The 21,111-nt window shown below is 34.5% G+C and overlaps 1 protein-coding gene across 1 annotated transcript in view; it reads right to left on the bottom strand.

Moving 5' to 3' along the window:
• LOC133332471 (exostosin-1) overlaps nucleotides 1–21,111 on the bottom strand; it is a 227,625-nt gene that overhangs the window by 93,155 nt on the left and 113,359 nt on the right. The gene's annotated exons all lie outside the window — the stretch shown is intronic.

Here is a 21,111-nt window from a genome sequence, read left to right as displayed (position 1 = left end):
AATTAAACTAGACTTGTACCAAGCCATAGTATGGGAAGGAACGGGACAGAAACTATTTTTGTTGATCAGCTAAATGTTAGTGTCAGAAAACAAAAAGGAAATATCTTCAAGAGGAATAGAAAGATGGAAAAATGGGTACACTACTCTGAACACTATTCTGAAATCTATTCCAGCTTACTTGCATTGTGGTAATGACTTGTCCGAGGTCCGAACAGAACTCTTACCACCTACTATTTTTCTCAGTTATACATATCAAGAGACTACTTTTTCTACTTTATTTGTTTTTACTATTTAAGATTATTCTTTTGTTTTCAAACAATTTCTCATTTTTTGTTTTTTAATTTTTGATTTTGTGGTAAAGTTGAATATTTTTTTTTGTATAATTTTACTATAACTTAATTTTTGTAAGAAGAAAAAAATTACAAAAAACCCCCCAAACTATCCAAGAATACTGAGTATTCTTGCAGGAGACGTAAGTATCAAAAAATATATTTTTTATAATTTAAAATAAAAAACAAATACAACAAAAACAGTAAAAATAGAATATAATTTTGTAAACCTTGTTGAGTTTTATTATATTTTAAATATGTTTTTGTTGCTCTTAACTTTAATGATTCCTGGATAATTTAGTATTTAGAAGACAAAGGCAAAATGTAAATAACATCTGTACTGGCCACTCGAATGAATCGAATGATGATAGATAGATTCGGATCCTGAGATCCCAAACAGCATTTTCAATACAACAACAAACAGTACTTAGGCATGGGCTTAGAGTGTACTTCGTTGAATAATTTTCATTCCAGTTAAGAATGATTAAAAATTTTTGAATTAAACTGAAAATATGCTAGAACAACAACACCTATCCATACCAAATGTTGGCACTCGCCCACCCACATTTTTGCTTATAATCTCAAATATTACAGCAGCACTTCAAGCTTCAAGTATAGAACAAATAAATAAAACAATATTGAAAAAAGCAAGCATTATATTCTGAGTGTATTGAATGTTGCATTTATAAAATAAATCTTTGAAATTTGTTATATTGCAGCTATGCAATGCATTTTATGTGTCTATCGCTTCAAACTATATATACACAACAAATATATACGTAGATACATACAAAAATATATATATATATGTTCATATAACAGTAACAAAAATAAAAAATGAAAACCAATAAAGAAAAACATATTTACGTTTTAAAAACACAACATATTTAAAAAAAATAATAAATATATATGTATGTAGGTTGCAAAACAGCAACAACTACAAACAAAAAACCAACAACAATTGTTTTATTTTTTTCGAAATGTAGAATTGCAGATGATGATGATGACGATAATCAGCTTTAAGCGGATTTGTGGCCAGCTTTGGTCGGCTTTGTATGAAAAGTTGAATGGCTTTAAACATTTTAAATCTCCATGAATATCCTGCGCTTTGGTTAGTTTTCAATACACAATATGTTGTCGTTATTAAGTGCCGGATTTATAAAGTCCGAAATAAAACAATTACATCCAACAGACACATTCCATCCAACACACACACACACACATATATATATATATATATATATATATATAAAAAAAAGTCCACTTCCCTCCCCCCATTTAAAAAATATCATATCGTCTGCATGTAATTCGGACGAGAGCGTGAAGCGAGTGTTTGCAACGCTATTGACTTATCAATTGCAACGATAAAATTATTATTTAAGGATATCAGATGCAACAACAACAACAACAAAATAAGTTTGTTTTCATTTATCCGCTTACATGTTTGAATTTAAATTATTTTCCATTCATGCGTTATTATTCGATCAAATCGTATCACATCGCCGCCAGATTATGTGGAAGATTATATATGGGGTGTATATCCCGTTATTTGTTTGTAGTTGGTTTGTGATGATCAGTTAGTCAAAATGCTCATCACTCAATTAGGCAAATAAAATACGAATGTAGATATAAAAGGGAAGGCTTTATAATCGATCCAGATATTCGTGTGACTGGGTCATAAATACTCCTTTGAGTAATAAAAACTCAAAACTTGTTTATTCTAAAACTATTTAGAATTCTTTCCCATACTTAAAAAAAAAAAAACTGAGAAAAACTTTGAGATTGATTTGATTTTTCAGAATGTAATAAAATAGCTCATTAAAGCTGATTTAGAACAGACTATTTGATACTACTGGTATATCGAAAAACAGTTCTTTCCTTTTAGGTAATATATCCCAATTAAAAATGAAAGAATTGGGAGATTCGAAGAAATCATTAACGTCAGATATGCCACTGAAAATAGTTAAATGTACAATAGCAGTTCAATAAAAATACGCTGAATATACCGTGCAACCCTCCCAAATTAAACGAAATAAAAAATGCAATAGAACAAATATCGAACGAAGCATGATGATGTTTAACCGGCGGAAGCCCTATAATTCGACGACAGCTGAGATACTTCGACCTCAGTAGGGAGTAAGAAAGAATGGCATTGTTGTGAAAATTTTGTAAATTTTCCTACATATATGATTTATACTACAAGAACCCGAACTGACAAATTACATCCACTTTATATGGCAAATGGGGCTAAAACTTCAAAAATAGGGTGGTGCATTTATATGGGGGCTACTACTACTTAATACGAAATTACACTTAATTTGTTGAAAAAACATAATTACAACCTTAAAAATAACGAAAATTTATTGTGGGGGAGATGGAGGCACCTTTGAACGTGGAGCACCATTGAACAGCGCTCATAAAATCTCGGTTTACAAATTTGTTCGACCCGCAATAATATTTTTTTATGCTAATCTTGTTCTCTAGCGGCGTTAATAACTTTGGCTAGCTTTTTCAGTTGTCGGCAAAATGTAGATGAGTGAACATTTTTTAGCTGTTTTCGCTGTGTCATTGTAACTTTTTTCTGATGTAAGGGTGCAGGAATAAATCCGTTTCGGTTCGGTTTCTTTCGTGAATATGAACATATTGCATATAATTTAAATTCATTTCTATAAAATGAAGTGTTCTTGTCAAAATCGTAGAATATTGGTAATAAATAATAAGTTGCGTTGAAGCTGTGACGGTTGTAATGTAAAAGAATGGGTGAAAATGTGTTGAAGCTAAACTACATAACGCACGTATATGTGATCAGTGACTAAGTTGAAGAATACTCCCTGTACAATATGTTTCTAATGTACGATTTCTTGATATAATCAATGCATCCACCAAAAACGGATGCTGACATTTTGAAGACGAATTTTCAATGTTTTTTGAATTTTTCTTATAATCAGGACGCGCATGCAGATAATGGTCTAAACTGATTATAGGATTGTAGAACTCGTGATTTTTCTTCGTTTAGTGTATATCTTATGAATGTGCTCACCGTAGCTTATTTGCAATCGGGTTCCAAAGACGAACATTTGTTGCGTAAATTTTTATAAAAAAAACATATTTTTCGAGTCAAAATTTAAGAAAGTCCATTCAAATTTCTTGGAATCCCGCGTGATTTTATTTTTTTTTTACGTGCCGGATCTAATGAGCCCAGCCATGTTCAATTCCGCTCAATAAAACGCTGGATATAAGTACCTTGAATGTGGGAAAAACTGCAAAACCTTTTTTTGACTAAATCGCGTATATAATCGCGATTTTCTTCGTATTGTTTTTATATACATTCATGTTTGTATGATCATATTCGCAAATCTGTGTGAAAATATGACAAAAATACATTGATGCGAGAATAATAAATAGGTGTACTTTTGTGTATTTTCATAGGAGATTACTGAAATCTGATGCGCATAAAAATATTATGAACGTTGCGTCATTTTTAGCAATTTTTAGGGGTTTGCATAGTAAAGTGCATCGAGGGGAACACTTTGGCGGCTAAATGAAACCTCGAAAAATTCATAATTATTGGAAGAGATTGATTCGGTTTATACGAAAACTGCATGCGCATCAACTGACTTCAACGAATACGCGATTTGTATGCTTTTTAATGTTGATCATTTTCATATACTGTAACTGCAATATATTTGGTCATTCTTAAAGTCAAAACACTTAACAGAGGAATCTGACGATATTTAACAATCATCTGAAAGAATTTGTAGAAGAAATCGTCAGATGTTTTAGAAGATCTAGACAAAACCGTATTCTCATAACCAAACTAAAAAATCAAAGATTGAACAAAAAAAAAAAAAAAAAAAACATTTTGTGGCAATTCAAAAATTAATTTATTTTATTTTCAGATATTTTCATGCTGTTATTTGTTTTTCGCGACTATTAAACCGTATTTCAAAGTGATTTGACTAGTATGCAAGGAAAACAAATGTGCTTAACCATTTGTCAAGAAATTCGAGAATTAATTTAATTTATATTTGAAATACAAGATTGGAAACCGCTATAACTTTTGTGCGCAGCATCCGAATTTGTGAACGAATCAGCATATTTTCATTAACCTATGTACCAAACATCATGAATGTGCTTGTAAAAAAAATGTTCAAAATTTTTTTTATGGAATTTTGTAATTTCCCATATGTATATTCAATGTTAGTTAAAAGTTATAAAAAACTAACATAAAAAATTTTATGAGACTTGAAAAGAATTATCCGAGAACATTATATTTTTTGGATTTTAATAATTATGAGCTCTTGGGAATGTCAATCTGGCTTTCCGATTATTTTCAGAAATAATATAGGGTAATATATCAAGATTAGGACATGTAGATCTGCTGCCACAGTTCGTCCACATTCTGTTCTTGAGAACTCTTTTCTCTTCTTTTCCCTTCTTCTTTCAGGTACTAAGGATGATCACAATGGACAATTTTCTCCGAGTAAACGGTTTTTATAAACAACCGTACATCCCTAACCTAGCCTTCTGTTTTTGAGGTTATATCCAAAAATAACTGTCTCATAAATTCCTTAAAATCTTAAATGGGTTTTTTTACCGCTATGACAATTTGTTGATCACTACGAACTGATGTTCCCTTGTATCCTTCCTCCGTGCTGAACTGTTACTTCTGAGGAAGTTGCATAAAACCAATTTATAATTCGAGAAATCATGGATTTATTTATGGAATATTTCTCCGAAATAATTTTCTGTAATAAATTATTTTCACAATCACAGGTAAATATCTGTTTTATCGGCAGTAAAATAAAATTTAAGATTAACACATGTTATTGCAATTGTGTAGAAACCAAAACATAGTAATTATAACAGTAAAAATAACTAAATTTTAAGAGCTAATCTGATTGTACAGTAGTGTTGTTTTAGTTTTGTCCAAGCAAAAATTGAGACAATTCCATTTTCTATACATTATATTTTTCAAAATTGATTTTGGATTTACGATTTTACGCGGACCCAAATACACTCCCATCATTAAGCTTTAGCATGTGTTAACACTAAAAAAACGAAATTTTTGAAAATTGTATACGGCATTTTTATACCCTTCACCACACTGTGGTACAGGGTATTATGTCTTTGTGCATATGTTTGTAACAGGCAAAAGGAAACGAGACACATGGTTCCTTTTGAGAATATGCAGAGAATCACTTTCTAAGTCGATTTATGCATGTCCGTCCGTCCGTCCGTCTATCTGTCTGTGCATGTTAAATTGTAAACAAAGTACAGGTCGCATTTATGATCCGAATTGGATGAAATTTGGCATAGGTTACTTATTCGGCCCAAGGACGAACCCTATTGAAATTGGGAAAAATCGGTTCAGATTTAGATATAGCTCCCATATATATATTTAACCGATTTAATGTAAACAGTCCCTATATATCTTTCGATTTGCACGAAATTTGGTACAGCCTAATCATTTAGGTCTAGAATTATGCCAAGTTTCGTGAAAATCGGTCCAGATTTAGATATAGCTTTCATATATAGTTTCGTCCGATTTCATGTAAATGGTGCACCAAAGTCCCTATATATATTTAGATTTGCACGAAATTTGGCATAACGTACTGAATTAAGCCTAGAGAGATGTCTGCCAAGTTTCGAGAAAATCGGTCCAGATTTAGATATAGCTCCCATATATAGTTTCGTCCAATTTCATGTAAATGGTGCACCAAAGTCGCTATATATCTTTCGATTTGCACGAAATTTGGCATAACGTACTGAATTAGGTCCAGAATGATGTGTGTTAAATTTCCTGAAAATCGGTTCAGGTTTAGATATAGCTCCCATACTTATTTTCGTCCGATTTTAGGTAAATATTGCACCAAAGTCCCTATATATCGTTAGATTTGCACGAAATTTGGCATAGCGTACGGAATTAAGTCTAGAACGATGTGTGTAAAATTTCGTGAAAATCGGTTCAGATTTAGATATAGCTCCCATATATATTTTCGTCCGATTTTAGGTAAATAGTGCATCAATGTCCCTATATATCCTTCGATTTGCACGAAATTTGGGATAGCGTACTGAATTATGTCTGGAACGATGTGTGTTAAATTTCGTGAAAATAGGTTCAGATTTAGATATAGCTCCCATATATATTTTCGTCCGATTTTATGTAAATGGTGCAACAATGTCCCTATATATCCTTCGATTTGCACGAAATTTCGCATAGCATACTGAACTAAGTCTAGAACGATGTGTGTTAAATTTCGTGAAAATCGGTTCAGATTTAGATATAGCTCCCATATATATTTTCGTCCGATTTTGGATTTATAAGTAAATTTGCAAAATGCAAAAATCATACTGAAAAAAGTGTAACCTATATTTCGATATTTCGCTTTAAATTTATTTACATTATTTTGTCCCATCGTAAGAAGCAACTCTATACCTGACCAAAATTTAGTATAGGTTGCAGAATGACATGTTTAATTTCATGTTAATGGTTCTTCAATAATGCGACGTCTGTTAGGATTCATCTGTTTAATATACCCACAGTGGTGAAGGGTATCATATAGTCGGCCCCGTCCGACTTTACTACTTTCCTTACTGGTTTATATTTGTGATTTCACTTGTTGTAGTATTGGCCACCAATGTACTTACTAGCTGCTTATAAACTCTAAAACATTTTGTTGCCTTTGGGCAATATTAGACCACAACGGGTTAAGTTTTGTCATCATTTTGCCACACAGCATTTGATATTCGCATTATATAAGGTATATATAACTGATGTGCTATAAACCTCATCATCAAATTTAATGTATATCTGAAACGGATTTGTCCAAAAAGCGTGGCGTCTAAAACGAATATTTCAGAGTTGAAAAAGTCCATCTTTTTTTTAGAAACATCTGGAGGAACCGATTTAACAATTCGTCATGAATGATTCATTTCAAATTGTATACCTATTATTTATTTGAAAACTAAAGAACTCCTAGTTTGAATTAACATTAATTGATTTCAATTGCAATTTTGTGTGCCCCCTTCTCTTCCTGAAGATGCATATTGTGCAATTTTCACATCGTGCACAATTTTCTATAAATTTGTATATTTCTTTTTAAAACTAGACTACATTCTCAAAAAAAAAGTTTTAAGGGGATATTAGAATAATTAGCAAAATTCTTATATCGGAAGCATGAATCAAGTCTTGATGAATTCTTTGTCTAATTATAGTTTCCTTTTGGTTAGTGATATATTCACCCCAAATAGCTTGACGTCTAGTTTGGCAAATGATTATAAAATCACAGTTAAAAAAGTGGAACTGCCAACACCACCACAGCTCACAGAAATTTTGTTAAATTCCAAAACTGAAATAGAAATTTATTTTAATGCTTATAAGGATTAGTTCCAACCATTCCAGTATTGGCCGGTCGGTCTTGTGGCTTTGTTTATTCGTCGTTTTATGTCTTTTCATTTTCATGTTGGTTGTTTTCCTTCGTTGCAGCTTTGCTTTCATTGTGTCCATCTAACCCTCAACAGTTCGTCCATTGGCCTCAAGATGCAGTTTATTGGGTCACTTGTGTCGCAGGCCAGTTTTCGAGTCACTGTGAATGGGTATGTGTGTGTGTATTTTGGTGTGTGTGTGAGTGAATGAATTTGTTTGAATAAGTGAGATTTTGTTATCGTCCTTTCACCCCTTTACGAGTCAACTGAAGAATAAGAAGAAGAGTACGATGAAGCTATAGACGATGAAGGGCGGCTGCCAACAGTCACCGTATAATTTAGTGAGTCGGGTCATGATAAGTACGTGTGAATGAGTCAAGAGGCAAGGGCAAGAGGAAAGAGCATCAAAATGCAAATTTCAAGTTTTGTTGAGAGTGTGTCCTTATGATGGTTGTATGGGTGGGTGTATGTGTGTGAGCCATTTCGTTTTTGTTTTCAGATTGGTTGAAGCGATTGTCCTGGTCATGACAGACCATCGCGTTTGCTTGGAGTTGTTGTTCGGTGTCATTTTTTTGCCACAAAACCCCATACCCAGTTTAAGTGAGTTCTGTTGTTTAGAAGGTTAATAAAGTACTATGCTGTTTCGTATTTTCTTTCATTACTTCTTCGTTCATTTTGGCAGAGGCTTAGCGAAAGCTATATCCAGATTGAAGGCATCGCCAGTTATGCATATGTGTGTGAGTGGGTGGGTGTGCGTGCGTGTATAAAATGTTTAAGATATTTTTTGTTCAAAGTTTTTTGTTTTGTAAACACTTTTCCTCGGACCAACTCATTCACATACGAACCTAGAGAAATTGTGAACAAAGGGCGTTGTAGATGTCAAAGTATTTGACAGTGTCAGTGTTGCAATGTAAGTTTCGGTTTCGGAATGTCAAATATTTATGTGCAGAATGTCCTGAAAATTTTTGTGGACACATTGCTTAGAATGGGGGTTTAGTATGGAAAGTGGTGGAATTTTTAGAATAATGATTTTCAATAACCTTCATGATTCGAAATAAAAAATATTTGTTCAAAGACATCCATAGATATAAGTGTGGATTTTTTAAAGAAATTTCTTCATGGACTCCCGAACCTACATTGGTGGATTAAGAGTCATTTTAAGGATTTTCGAAGCCATGATAATTTCTTTAGGACTTCCAGCGCTGTACAAGTAAGTTTTTTTTTAATATTTTTTAAGGATTTTTCCAGCTTTGAGCTTGATTTTTGAAGAAGTAATTCTTAAGGACTTCCAGAGCTATAAGCGTGACATTTTTTAATGATAGGTTTTCAGCGTTTTAACTTGAATATATTATTTTAAGGAATATTTTTTCAAGAACTTGCAAAGCTATAATTGTGGATTTTGAAAGAATATTTTCAATGACATCCAAAGATATAAGCGTGGATTTCTAAGGAATATTTTCGAGGACTTTCAAAGCAATAACCGTGGATTTTTTAAAGAATCTATTTTTAAGATGTTTCAAAACTATAAAATGGATTTTTTGATCAAATTTACGTGAACTTTTTATGAACATTTTTCAAGGACTTTCAGCTCGATAACAGGAATATTTTTTAAGAAACTATTTTCAAGAATTTTTACCGATTTAAGCTTGATTTCCAAGAAATATTTCTGCAGGATGCCTTTTTCAAGTACTTTTCGAATTATAACCGGAATATAGTTTTAGCACTTTCAGTACCAAAAACATTAATAAATTTACCCTACACAACTATGTTGTCAGGGTATTATTGCTTTGTGTGGCCCAAAGAGTTTGTAACGCCGCGAAATATTGGTCAGATACCCACCTTTAAGTATACCGATCGTCGTATTTCGACTAGCTGATTCGATTTAGACATGTGTATCCGTCTGTTCATTATAATTTTTTAACACGCTACAGACCAATCATCACGAAATTTTGCATTTAGGATGGATTTTTTGTCGCTCTACAATTATGATCCGAATACCACGAAATTTTACATGGGGAACGGGACTTAGCATAACTGTTTTGATGAAGATACGTCAACATTTAGCGGGTCAAATGGACCAAGACTTTTGTGTGAAAATGACAAAATTTGGATTCTATGGCGCATATATTTAAACCTGAAAGACATAGACTGGAGAAATTGGGAGGTATATGGAAGAGGACCTTTCAATTGATGAAATAGACCGAAAACTCTATTTGTGTATGGTATTCTAGTCGCTCTAGGGGCAACTATTGTAAACCCAAGATCACAAAGAGCACACGGCATAGAAATATGCATGACTCAAAATGGTCGAGAGGGTCCAAATATCGCAAAATATTGCCCGAAATAGAAAAGTTACAGTTCCGTGGTATGATATGATAGCCTATATGGTCGACCCCGTTCGACTATACTGTTCCGCTCACTTGTTTTTTCTGATATATTTTTAGAAAAATTGAAACCGGTGCCACATAGTAAACCCGTTCTCAGTTTATTTTTATTTTTAATATTTTAAACGGAATAACCCAGCAATACTAAATCCATAAAAAAACAATTAACGGACCCATACACATGTTTATACTACCTTCATTTATATCTTGTCACATCTCGCAATATACTAAAAAGGGTAATGGAATATATGTTCCCAAGCTTTTTGTGTGGACTTTAAAGGAATATTTGTCAAGGGTTCGTAAAGATGTAAGCGTGGAGTCACAAGAGTGGATTTTTTATATCCTCCGTCTTATGGAAAACAAGGGTTTATACACTTTGCTACGACAAAAATGTGTCTCATCGAAATATTGCTTAGTTCGTCTGACTGGTTTACACGACAAATATCGAAGGGAGTGACCCATTTCATACACACTTCGCAAATCCTAATATTTCTTCCAGACTTACATCAAATCCGAAGATGGGTAATATCGATCGACTTCTTCTTCTACCTTTCGCACAAAATGGTCAAGATTTTGCTAAAAATTTATTTTATAACATTGGATTGAATCAAATTTCGAACAATTAAATATTTTAGCCTGGGCTTTATAAGGTTTGAGGGTGTTACCCATACACCGACTCCTGGTACCTTCCCCAAAAGGTATCAAAATTTAGAAAATCTTTAAATGCAATATGATGCGAACGGGGTGTTCGATTTGACTATCCCTACGGACTTATAGCACGATACGATGCTGACACTACTGTAGCCAAAATCCGAAAGTTTTGTGGGAATGAGATTGACACTCTGACCTTTCACCCTCATAGATGCGTTTCCATACAAAACCTCAATTTTCTCTTTTTCTCAACCTTCTCTCTTCAAATTTGTCTCCTAGCGAACAACTGCCCCTTAACCTAATCTGAGGTTTACAATCATCATTTGTATTTCTGTAACTATAGATTAGTAAAGAAACTCCTTTCTTATAGTACATGTTGACTTCCAAGGATATACACAACACAAACCACCTCCACATCAGCAGGTGAGAATTTCAACAGGATGTCAACAACATTTACCTGCTCATTATCGTCGATTCTTCGAGAAACACACCCTCGTATGTAAATTACACAAATCTGCTAAGTATGTGAGCGAAAACATATTTGTAAAGATTTTTCTTTTTTTGCAACTGATTGTTGTGTACACACACATACATGTATGTACGGTACGATGTGGTTTCGAACTCCAACCATAACTTGGACTTTAAATTACAATATCATCATAACTTTCTAGCTTTTGCCACTGTTGCCACCGATGATGGTGACGGTGGCCATTATTGGCTGGGTTATGGTTGTGATTATTATTGTCGTTGTTGTTGCTGCTACTGTTGTTGATGTTTCTGTCACTGATGCAGGCGATAGCTTTTTGATTATAGTCCTACAGGGCGTAGACGTAACAAAAATATCAAGTTCCGCCCGCAAGATAAGAGCTACTGTTGTTCGTTCGAACCATTCATTCGGGTTGTTTGCTGGTTGTTTAGTCGTTTGGGTGGTAGGCTATCAGCAGTGGCACATCTGAAAGTCTTTAGGCTTAAATCAATTTTCTACGTGAGTGAAGAACATTAGCCGAACTAAACACACAGCTACCTTCAATAAATTCTCGTTGAAATCGCCTCTCAACCCCAAATGGACAGAATCCCCCTTTTCGTTAGTCATAATGAAAAAAAAAAACATTTCGTTGGGTTGACTGTTTTGTTATATTCGCATTCGGCACTCGGTATATATTTTGTACGTCCCTACATCTGCTGGGGACTCTCAAACGTATAATGAAGACCTGTGAGCGGGTGTGTTATTGTATCCCATTTTTGCCATAAACATTCATCACCATGGTTTATAGATTGATAAAGTCAACTAGGAGGCAGAGGCAGGCCACAAGACATAGATATATGCCCTGCTGGTTGGAAGGATGGATGGATGAATGAATGGTTGGATGACAACCATCTTTGGATAGGTTAAAGTACTCCAAAGGTTGAACAGTGAACTGTATTTGTTTGCCGTATTGTGTTTGAATTGAAAAGGATACAAATAAGATGACAAGGATACAATGCCGGAGCAAATGTACTTGTAACCACATTACTTGTCCTCAGACTCAATGTAGACGTAGTCTACACAGCCAAGCACGCAGGCAGTCAGTCAGCCAGGCATACAAGGCTGGATTGTGGCATGAATAAGGTGCGGATTTGTATCCTTCTCCATCCATATCTACAGCTCTTGTAAGCTGTTGTGTCTGTTGCTGTCGTTGCCATTCATAAAAGAGCTATTAAGATTGCCACCACGATTTCCAAAGTTCATATCACCACCAACCAAAATGCTTGGTCTGGTCTGGGGGTCTAAGTTGCGTATCTGGCGTATGGCATGGAGTGGGGTCACAGGATATTAACCAAACAAGATTAATATGCATATCATTGGAAAGCGGAAGTTGCCTGGTTGAGAGGTGGGCGAACGACATTCTGTTGTTGACTATGGTCTTTTGTTATGATTTCACCGGTTGTCAGTGAAGGTATTTTGTTGGAAATTTGTTTGACAAAACCAAATCAGTTTTCCCCCGCCTGCGTGCAGAAGGCAAAGGTCCCACAGTCATTGGCATCGGCAATTTGATATGTCTTTCTATAAACGCTTCATTTAAGCAAAAGGAATGGGATGAATGGATTATATGGATATGTTATTTTGTACATCGGAGAATAGGAAAAGCCAATTAATGACATACCATTGAAAGATTGAAGAAATTTCTATAAAACCCAAATCAAAATTTGATGACAAAGAACGGGTGTTGAGTTTTTGTGAAAACTGGTAATTTTTTTTTTAATTCTTTTAAATCTATGATATCTTCATAAAATGGAGAAGAATTTTAGGCAATTTAAAGAAACATAACTTGAAACTAATTCAGGGAAAACTTAATGGGCTCTATCTTTTTGCAAATACATACATACACTGAACATATATATTTAAATAATAAAAATGAAAGCTAGAGTTTGTTTGATATAGCAAAATGTGGATAAAGTGATAACGATGACCAATAAATATAAATTAAATGTTAATCAAAATCAACGCACATTTTCAGTAGCCTTCTGGGTTTTTGGGAAAGACTTATGTCGGAAATACAAATCCTTAAATAAATGTTCAATGAAGAATTGAAGTTTCCGAGCCGAATTTTTCTCAGCTATGAGGCCGAATCTACACTAATTCAAGAATGTCCCTACAAAATTTCAAGTGAAAATCTCAAGAACTCTTGAAGATATAGCCGATTTATTGTGTCAACATCAAGTGACGGCTGAATGGATTCTCAAACTTTAAGCGCGTTTTTCTCTAAACATTAGTTTTGCGAATGGCGGGCAAGATAACTCAAAAACTAATAACCCAATCGATTCCCAATTTTTACACGTTTCGATGTGAGTGTGTAGCTATCGTATGAACTAGGATAAAGCCAATCAGTGAAGATCTTCCTTATTGTTTAACTTGGTTTTTGTAAAAAAATCGGCAATTTTCCAAAAATATTTTTTCAAAGGTCTGCCATTTTGTTAATTTTAGACCGAAGTCAATAATCCTAGTTCATCCGAGAGCCAGACATGTACTCATTCTAATACCGTTGGAATTTTCGGATTCCGATGTTCCAGCGAGGAGTTATCATGCCCGCCGCCAAAAAAAGGAATTTTCATTAATTAATTTTAAATCTTCAAATATATATGTGTAAAGTTACAAATCTTAACAAGCATTGGTATTGATTTACCAGCCAATTGAAAATCTTGAAAAATTAAAATCGTGAGTGGGGGGGGTTCCCTTAATTGAAAGTAAAACTGTCGCATTTGCGGCGAATATGTACAAGCGCTACAACGTCGACTAGAAAAAAGGTTTGATATGTTTTTGGGTCTTTTAAATCATCAGTTATTTTTATGGGGCCTCAGGTTGAAAAATTAAACTTTCTGATGCCCGAAATTGAAGCTCGTGATCTCGGAGACATTAAAGACACGGCTAAGGCAATACTTCCAACACATCGCTTAAATCAATGGAGTTATTTACAGAAAACTTCGATGAACAGATAATAATATATCTTGGGAAAGTCAAGTAATTTAAAATTTTATCCGAACAATCAAGAATTTGAAAGGATTTTTAATTTGAATATGCTGCAAAGTCAAACTGAAATGTTGAGAGAGTTGTAAATGTTTGTTATAAATGCCGTAGTGTTGTACACTTATGAAGATGATAAGGGATATTTTTTCATAAAAATTGTCATTGGTGATGTCGTATCTGGGGATGATCCATAACCAATGTCGGTAAACATATTTTGCCTAAAAAAACTATTTTTCGATGACCGAACATAGTGTCCAACGGCTGGAAATGGAAAATCGCAAGGAAATTTGAAATGATGATGGTGGTGAGTTAAATGTCAGTGGTATAACCGATTAATGGGAGGCCGAAAAGATGACTATTGTGGTGTTCGTCCTGGTCACCCGACCACGTTGCCGCCCCAGAAGTTTGTAACGCCAGGAAATATTGGTCCCAGTCCCACACTTAAGTATACCGATCGTCATGTCTCGACCAGCTATCTGTCTGATACATGAGGAGTGGTTGATCTTTATATTGATACCAATTACATTTTTATGTACTCTAGGGCGGAAATATCACTTTGAATTTAAGTTCCGGTTATGACCAAGGAAGGAAGGAAGGGCTATCATTTTTGCTGATGTTGAGATGATATTTAGGGGGTGCAATAAACCGAACACTTTATTTTTGACAGATTTTCAGGGTTAGAAAATGAAGCTGTTTATCTATAATCGGTGGAGAGGGTGCAAATATCGCCCAGGCTCAGTATTTGGAACCACAAAAAGGTATATGTTCGTGGTAATTGGTCGACTCCCTCCGACTATACTACTGCTCCGCGCTCACTGGTCTACGGATGTTTTAGGCATGACACGTGCGGCAGAGAAGATAAACAGACATGTTGATTAAAAAAGACATCTTGATTAAAAAAACATCATCGTCACGAAAATCTTGATAACCTCAACAATATTACAAATCATGATGCCGAATCATGGATGAATGGCTATGTCATTGAAACCAAAGTCCAATCATCCCAATGGAAAGTTCTAGTAGAGCCATGACCGAAAAAACACATCTAGTTTGGTGAGTTTCCTTCGATTACAATGCCGTGCTGGATCATGAATTCTTTACAGAAGGTGAACAAGGAATGCTTTGAAGTTATGCGTCATCATGTCTTAACCATAGAACTCACCGGAATTAGACTCTGCTAACTTTTTCTCTCCAAACTTTGAAGACATCGATAAAATTTCCTTTTGAAATCAAAAACGCCTTTCAGAAGTGTTTTGAGGTTTGGAAAAAACTCTGACATAAGTGTATTATATCTTTAAGGGGATTACTTTGAAATGGATTATTTAAAATTGGAATATTTTTTATTAGACCTTGCATTCTAATTTCTTAAGGGACATTTTTCTAACAAAGTGGCTATGATTGATGTCAAAACCCATTCCATTTTATGTATTTCGAAGTAGCAGTAGTTCGGTAATACAGTTTCACAAGGATAATAAACCTCCTGCCACCTCTTTTGAGGTAGTACCCGAATATACGACGTTTACTTGTATGCCATTGTTCAGGGTTGTGGTAGGTGGGAGGTAATTTTGTGAACCCCTACTGTTCGTTTACGAAAATTACTAGTCTTGGTAATTATTGAACTGGGACTTACTGTTGTTAGAATATCGTTCTATAAATGTGAGAAAAATTGCCTTTTGTTGAAAAAATTATGGGCTTTGGGACATTTTTGTATAAATAGCACACTTGTCGAAAACTTGCCCATTGACTATTGAGAGTATATACACTTTGTGCCTCATCGAAATATTTTTATAGGCACCATTTTTTCTTTGGTACAAATTTGGTTCAGACAAGTTGGAGTCTATTTTCAAATGTCAGTTTTCAAATCTCTTTTGCTTTTGCCCAACAAAAATTAAGACAATTCCCTTATCCATAAATTATTATTTATTTCATAATGAATTAAAACTGAAAAAACAACACGATATCTTCGTTTTTGAAAAAGTTATGCTTCAGTTTTGGCCACCAGTGTATTTGTCGACACCGACTGAATCTTTTTTACTTGTTGATATAAAATATGTGTCATTTACCCCTGACAGACGAGAGTTTCTGCATTTATGAACCAGTTTTTTGTTTCAAAACTATTGTTTGTCTGTGTGTAGGAAGAAAATATAGACATTTGTTTATAATATTTTTTTAGGATTACATCTTTTTGAAATTGATACATGACAGGAAGGAAAAATAACAGCTATAATGAAGATAAAACAGGTCCAAATTTGAAGAAATGTTGAATTTTGCCTTTATTTCTAATTTTTATTTTCGTAAACATAAACAAATTTGACAACAATCAATTTATTTTCTACAGCATTGCCATATTGAAATTGCCTAATTCAGTATAAATGCAGTTTGATTTTGTGCATTAACAACACATAAAAATGAGGATAATGTACAAATTAATTTGAATTAAGGCTGTTAATGCAAATTAAGGCTGTCGTCTGTCTAGGCTATTAGGGAGAATACGATTTGGTATTAACTTTACAAACCTTAATGTTTGAATTTTCATTATTTTTATTATTGTTATGTCTATTAAAGCTGACCGCGGCAACATCTCAGTTGATTCCAATTTTCGATGACTCGTTCGCGCACTTTGACTGGTAACTACTGGTTTGTTCCAATGCTTCAATCGAAGTGATTTGTTCGGATAAAATTTTAAATTACTTGACTTTCCCAAGATATATTATTATCTATTCATCGAAGTTTTCTGTAAATAACTCCATTGATTTAAGCGATGTGTTGGAAGTATTGCCTTAGCCGTGTCTTTAATGTCTCCGAGATCACGAGCTTAAAGACACGGCTAAGGCAATACTTCCAACACATCGAAAGCCTTAATTTGCATTAACAGCCTTAATTCAAATTAATTTGTACATTATCCTCATTTTTATGTGTTGTTAATGCACAAAATCAAACTGCATTTATACTGAATTAGGCAATTTCAATATGGCAATGCTGTAGAAAATAAATTGATTGTTGTCAAATTTGTTTATGTTTACGAAAATAAAAATTAGAAATAAAGGCAAAATTCAACATTTCTTCAAATTTGGACCTGTTTTATCTTCATTATAGCTGTTATTTTTCCTTCCTGTCATGTATCAATTTCAAAAAGATGTAATCCTAAAAAAATATTATAAACAAATGTCTATATTTTCTTCCTACACACAGACAAACAATAGTTTTGAAACAAAAAACTGGTTCATAAATGCAGAAACTCTCGTCTGTCAGGGGTAAATGACACATATTTTATATCAACAAGTAAAAAAGATTCAGTCGGTGTCGACAAATACACTGGTGGCCAAAACTGAAGCATAACCTTTTCAAAAACGAAGATATCGTGTTGTTTTTTCAGTTTTAATTCATTATGAAATAAATAATAATTTATGGATAAGGGAATTGTCTTAATTTTTGTTGGGCAAAAGCAAAATAGATTTGAAAATAGACTCCAACTTGTCTGAACCAAATTTGTACCAAAGAAAAAATGGTGCCTATAAAAATATTTCGATGAGGCACAAAGTGTATATACTCTCAATAGCCAATGGGCAAGTTTTCGACAAGTGTGCTACAAAATTGTCCCAAAGCCCATATGAGCATAATTTTTTCAACAAAAGGCAATATTTCTCACATTTATAGAACGATATTCTAACAACAGTAAGTCCCAGTTCAATAATTACCAAGACTAGTAATTTTCGTAAACGAACAGTAGGAGTTCTCAAAATTACCTCCCACCTACCACAACCCTGAACAATGACATACAAGTAAACGTCGTATATTCGGCTACTACCTCAAAAGGGGTGGCAGGAGGTTTATTATCCTTGTGAAACTGTATTACCGAACTACTGCTACTTCGAAATACATAAAATGGAATGGGTTTTGACATTTTCAAGGAATTGTTGTCAATCATAGCCACTTTGTTAGAAAAATGTCCCCAAGAAATTAGAATGCAAGGTCTAATAAAAAATATTCCAATTTTAAATAATCCATTTCAAAGTAATCCCCTTAAAGATATAATACACTTATGTCAGAGTTTTTTCCAAACCTCAAAACACTTCTGAAAGGCGTTTTTGATTTCAAAAGGAAATTTTATCGATGTCTTCAAAGTTTGGAGAGAAATAGTTAGCAGAGTCTAATTCCGGTGAGTTCTATGGTTAAGACATGATGACGCATAACTTCAAAGCATTCCTTGTTCACCTTCTGTAAAAAATTCATGATCCAGCACGGCATTGCAATCGAAGGAAACTCACCAAACTAGATGTGTTTTTTCGGTCATGGCTCTACTAGAACTTTCCATTGGGATGATTGGACTTTGGTTTCAATGACATAGCCATGCATCCATGATTCGGCATCATGAGTTGTAATCTTGTTGAGGTTATCTGGATTTTCGTGACGATGATGTTTTTTTAATCAAGATGTCTTTTTTAATCAACATCTCTGTTTATCTTCTCTGCCGCACGTGTCATGCCTAAAACATCCGTAGACCAGTGAGCGCGGAGCAGTAGTATAGTCGGAGGGAGTCGACCAATTACCACGAACATATACCTTTTTGTGGTTCCAAATACTGAGCCTGGGCGATATTTGCACCCTCTCCACCGATTATAGATAAACAGCTTCATTTTCTAACCCTGGCATATGTTCAAAATCTTGTTTTCCCGATGTGAATATTTACTCCATAAAATAAAAATTTGGTTACTTTAGATTTTGTTTGATTTTATCCTCGAAATATTGATCGATCATCATCTAAACAGCCGTTCTAAGTAGTTGGTCAGATCCCTTTCACCGTGTAAAATATGTGACGTTCTGCATATGATAATGACCTCTAGAGCGACTAGAAAATCTGTCAAAAATAAAGTGTTCGGTTTATTGCACCCCCTAAATATCATCTCAACATCACCGAAAATGATAGCCCTTCCTTGCTTCCTTGGTCATAACCGGAACTTAAATTCAAAGTGATATTTCCGCCCTAGAGTAGATCAACCACTCCTCATGGATATATTATCAACTTTTCGGGTATATGTCCTTCAGGACGCTATAGAATACAAGTTGTGTAATTTTTCACATAAATGTCGATTTCAACCGCTAAATATTGACCAATCTTAAATAAAACATTCATACTTATTCCCTTCCTGTTGAAAAATTTCGTGGTGTTCGGGTCAGAATTGTGTCCTTTAAAGCGACTAAAGCAACAAACAAAAAAAATGTTTTTGGTCAATTTTATCCCTGAAATATTAACCGATCATTACCAAAAACAAGAACCCGTCCTAGATGCAAAAATTCGTGACGATTGGTCTATAACTGTGGCCTGTATCAGACAGATAGCTGGTCGAGACATGACGATCGGTATACTTAAGTGTGGGACTGGGACCAATATTTCCTGGCGTTTCAAACTTCTTGGGCGGCAACGTGGTCGGGTGACCAGGACGAACACCACAATAGTCATCTTTTCGGCCTCCCATTAATCGGTTATACCACTGACATTTAACTCACCACCATCATCATTTCAAATTTCCTTGCGATTTTCCATTTCCAGCCGTTGGACACTATGTTCGGCAAAATATGTTTACCGACATTGGTTATGGATCATCCCCAGATACGACATCTCCAATGACAATTTTCATGAAAAAATGTCCCTTATCATCTTCATAAGTGTACAACACTACGGCATTTATAACAAACATTTACAACTCTCTCAACATTTCAGTTTGACTTTTCAGCATATTCAAATTAAAAATCCTTTCAAATTCCTGAAATAGCATTTGCCATGTCAATTTGTGAAACAAGGATACCTTTTAAGGATTTTTTAATCAAATACATTCCAAAGAGAATAGTTTACCTTTCTGAGAAGAAGACGAAAAAACCCGAGTAAAACCTGTTACTTTTTTATTACAATTTAAAATATTTCCATGTTTCATCATTTACAACAACCACACCAACAAAATCTCATCATTTGGTGGAGTATATCGGAGGGGAGGAGGAGGCGGCGGCAGCATTAAAATAACAAAACAATGGCCATTGTAGCCAGCCATAACCAAAGTTATTTCTTTAAGAATTTTTTAATAAATTTTATAGAAAATGCATTCCAGGAAAACTATATGAAGAGCACTTGCCAGACATTGAATCAGCATTAAAAAATACATTTGAGCCACAATCTCATATTTTATCATCTTAACAACAGTGTGTCTGTCTGTGTGTCCGTTCAACGGTGGCGGGAGGGATGGAGGTTTGGTTATATTTCATCGCAGCAGCACCAACTTGGAAGGCCACACTTGGAAATCTGGCCACATGGTATGTCAGCAGGAATACACGAGCAGAGAGAGAGGGGAGTAATGGGGAGATAGTGAGCATCGTAACAAAATGCAAAGATGCAACCCATGGACCATAGATGTGATGCCATGTTTTATGAAATACTTTTAGAAAGCATTTTTATTGCATCCCTTTTTTCTCTATAAAATACATATTTTACATTAAATGCTTGTGCAATGAACACTGACATTCACTCACACACACACACAAATACACAAATACACGAATGTGCACTAATACACGATGGTATGATTCCACCGGCATCTATGTATGTGTTACTCGTGCCTTTCCCCATGCACTGACATATACAATGGCTGAACGACGAACACTGACAGTCATGCAAACTCGAACTAAACGACAGACACAAGGACAAACGGAGCGAACGAGCGAGCGAACGACCCACCCACCCGACAAACCGACTCGACCAATAAAGCAACACTTTTTATTGGCTGTGATTTATGCGCAACGATTTAAAGTGAAAAGTGGCACT

This window comes from Musca vetustissima, unplaced genomic scaffold (assembly GCF_032173495.1).
Source record: "Musca vetustissima isolate MV318-11 ecotype Yass unplaced genomic scaffold, APGP_CSIRO_Mvet_v1 utg9226, whole genome shotgun sequence".
Lineage (NCBI taxonomy): Eukaryota > Metazoa > Arthropoda > Insecta > Diptera > Muscidae > Musca > Musca vetustissima.
The sequence above is the reverse complement of the archived record's forward strand: the minus strand, read 5'-3'. Positions and strand labels throughout refer to the sequence as shown.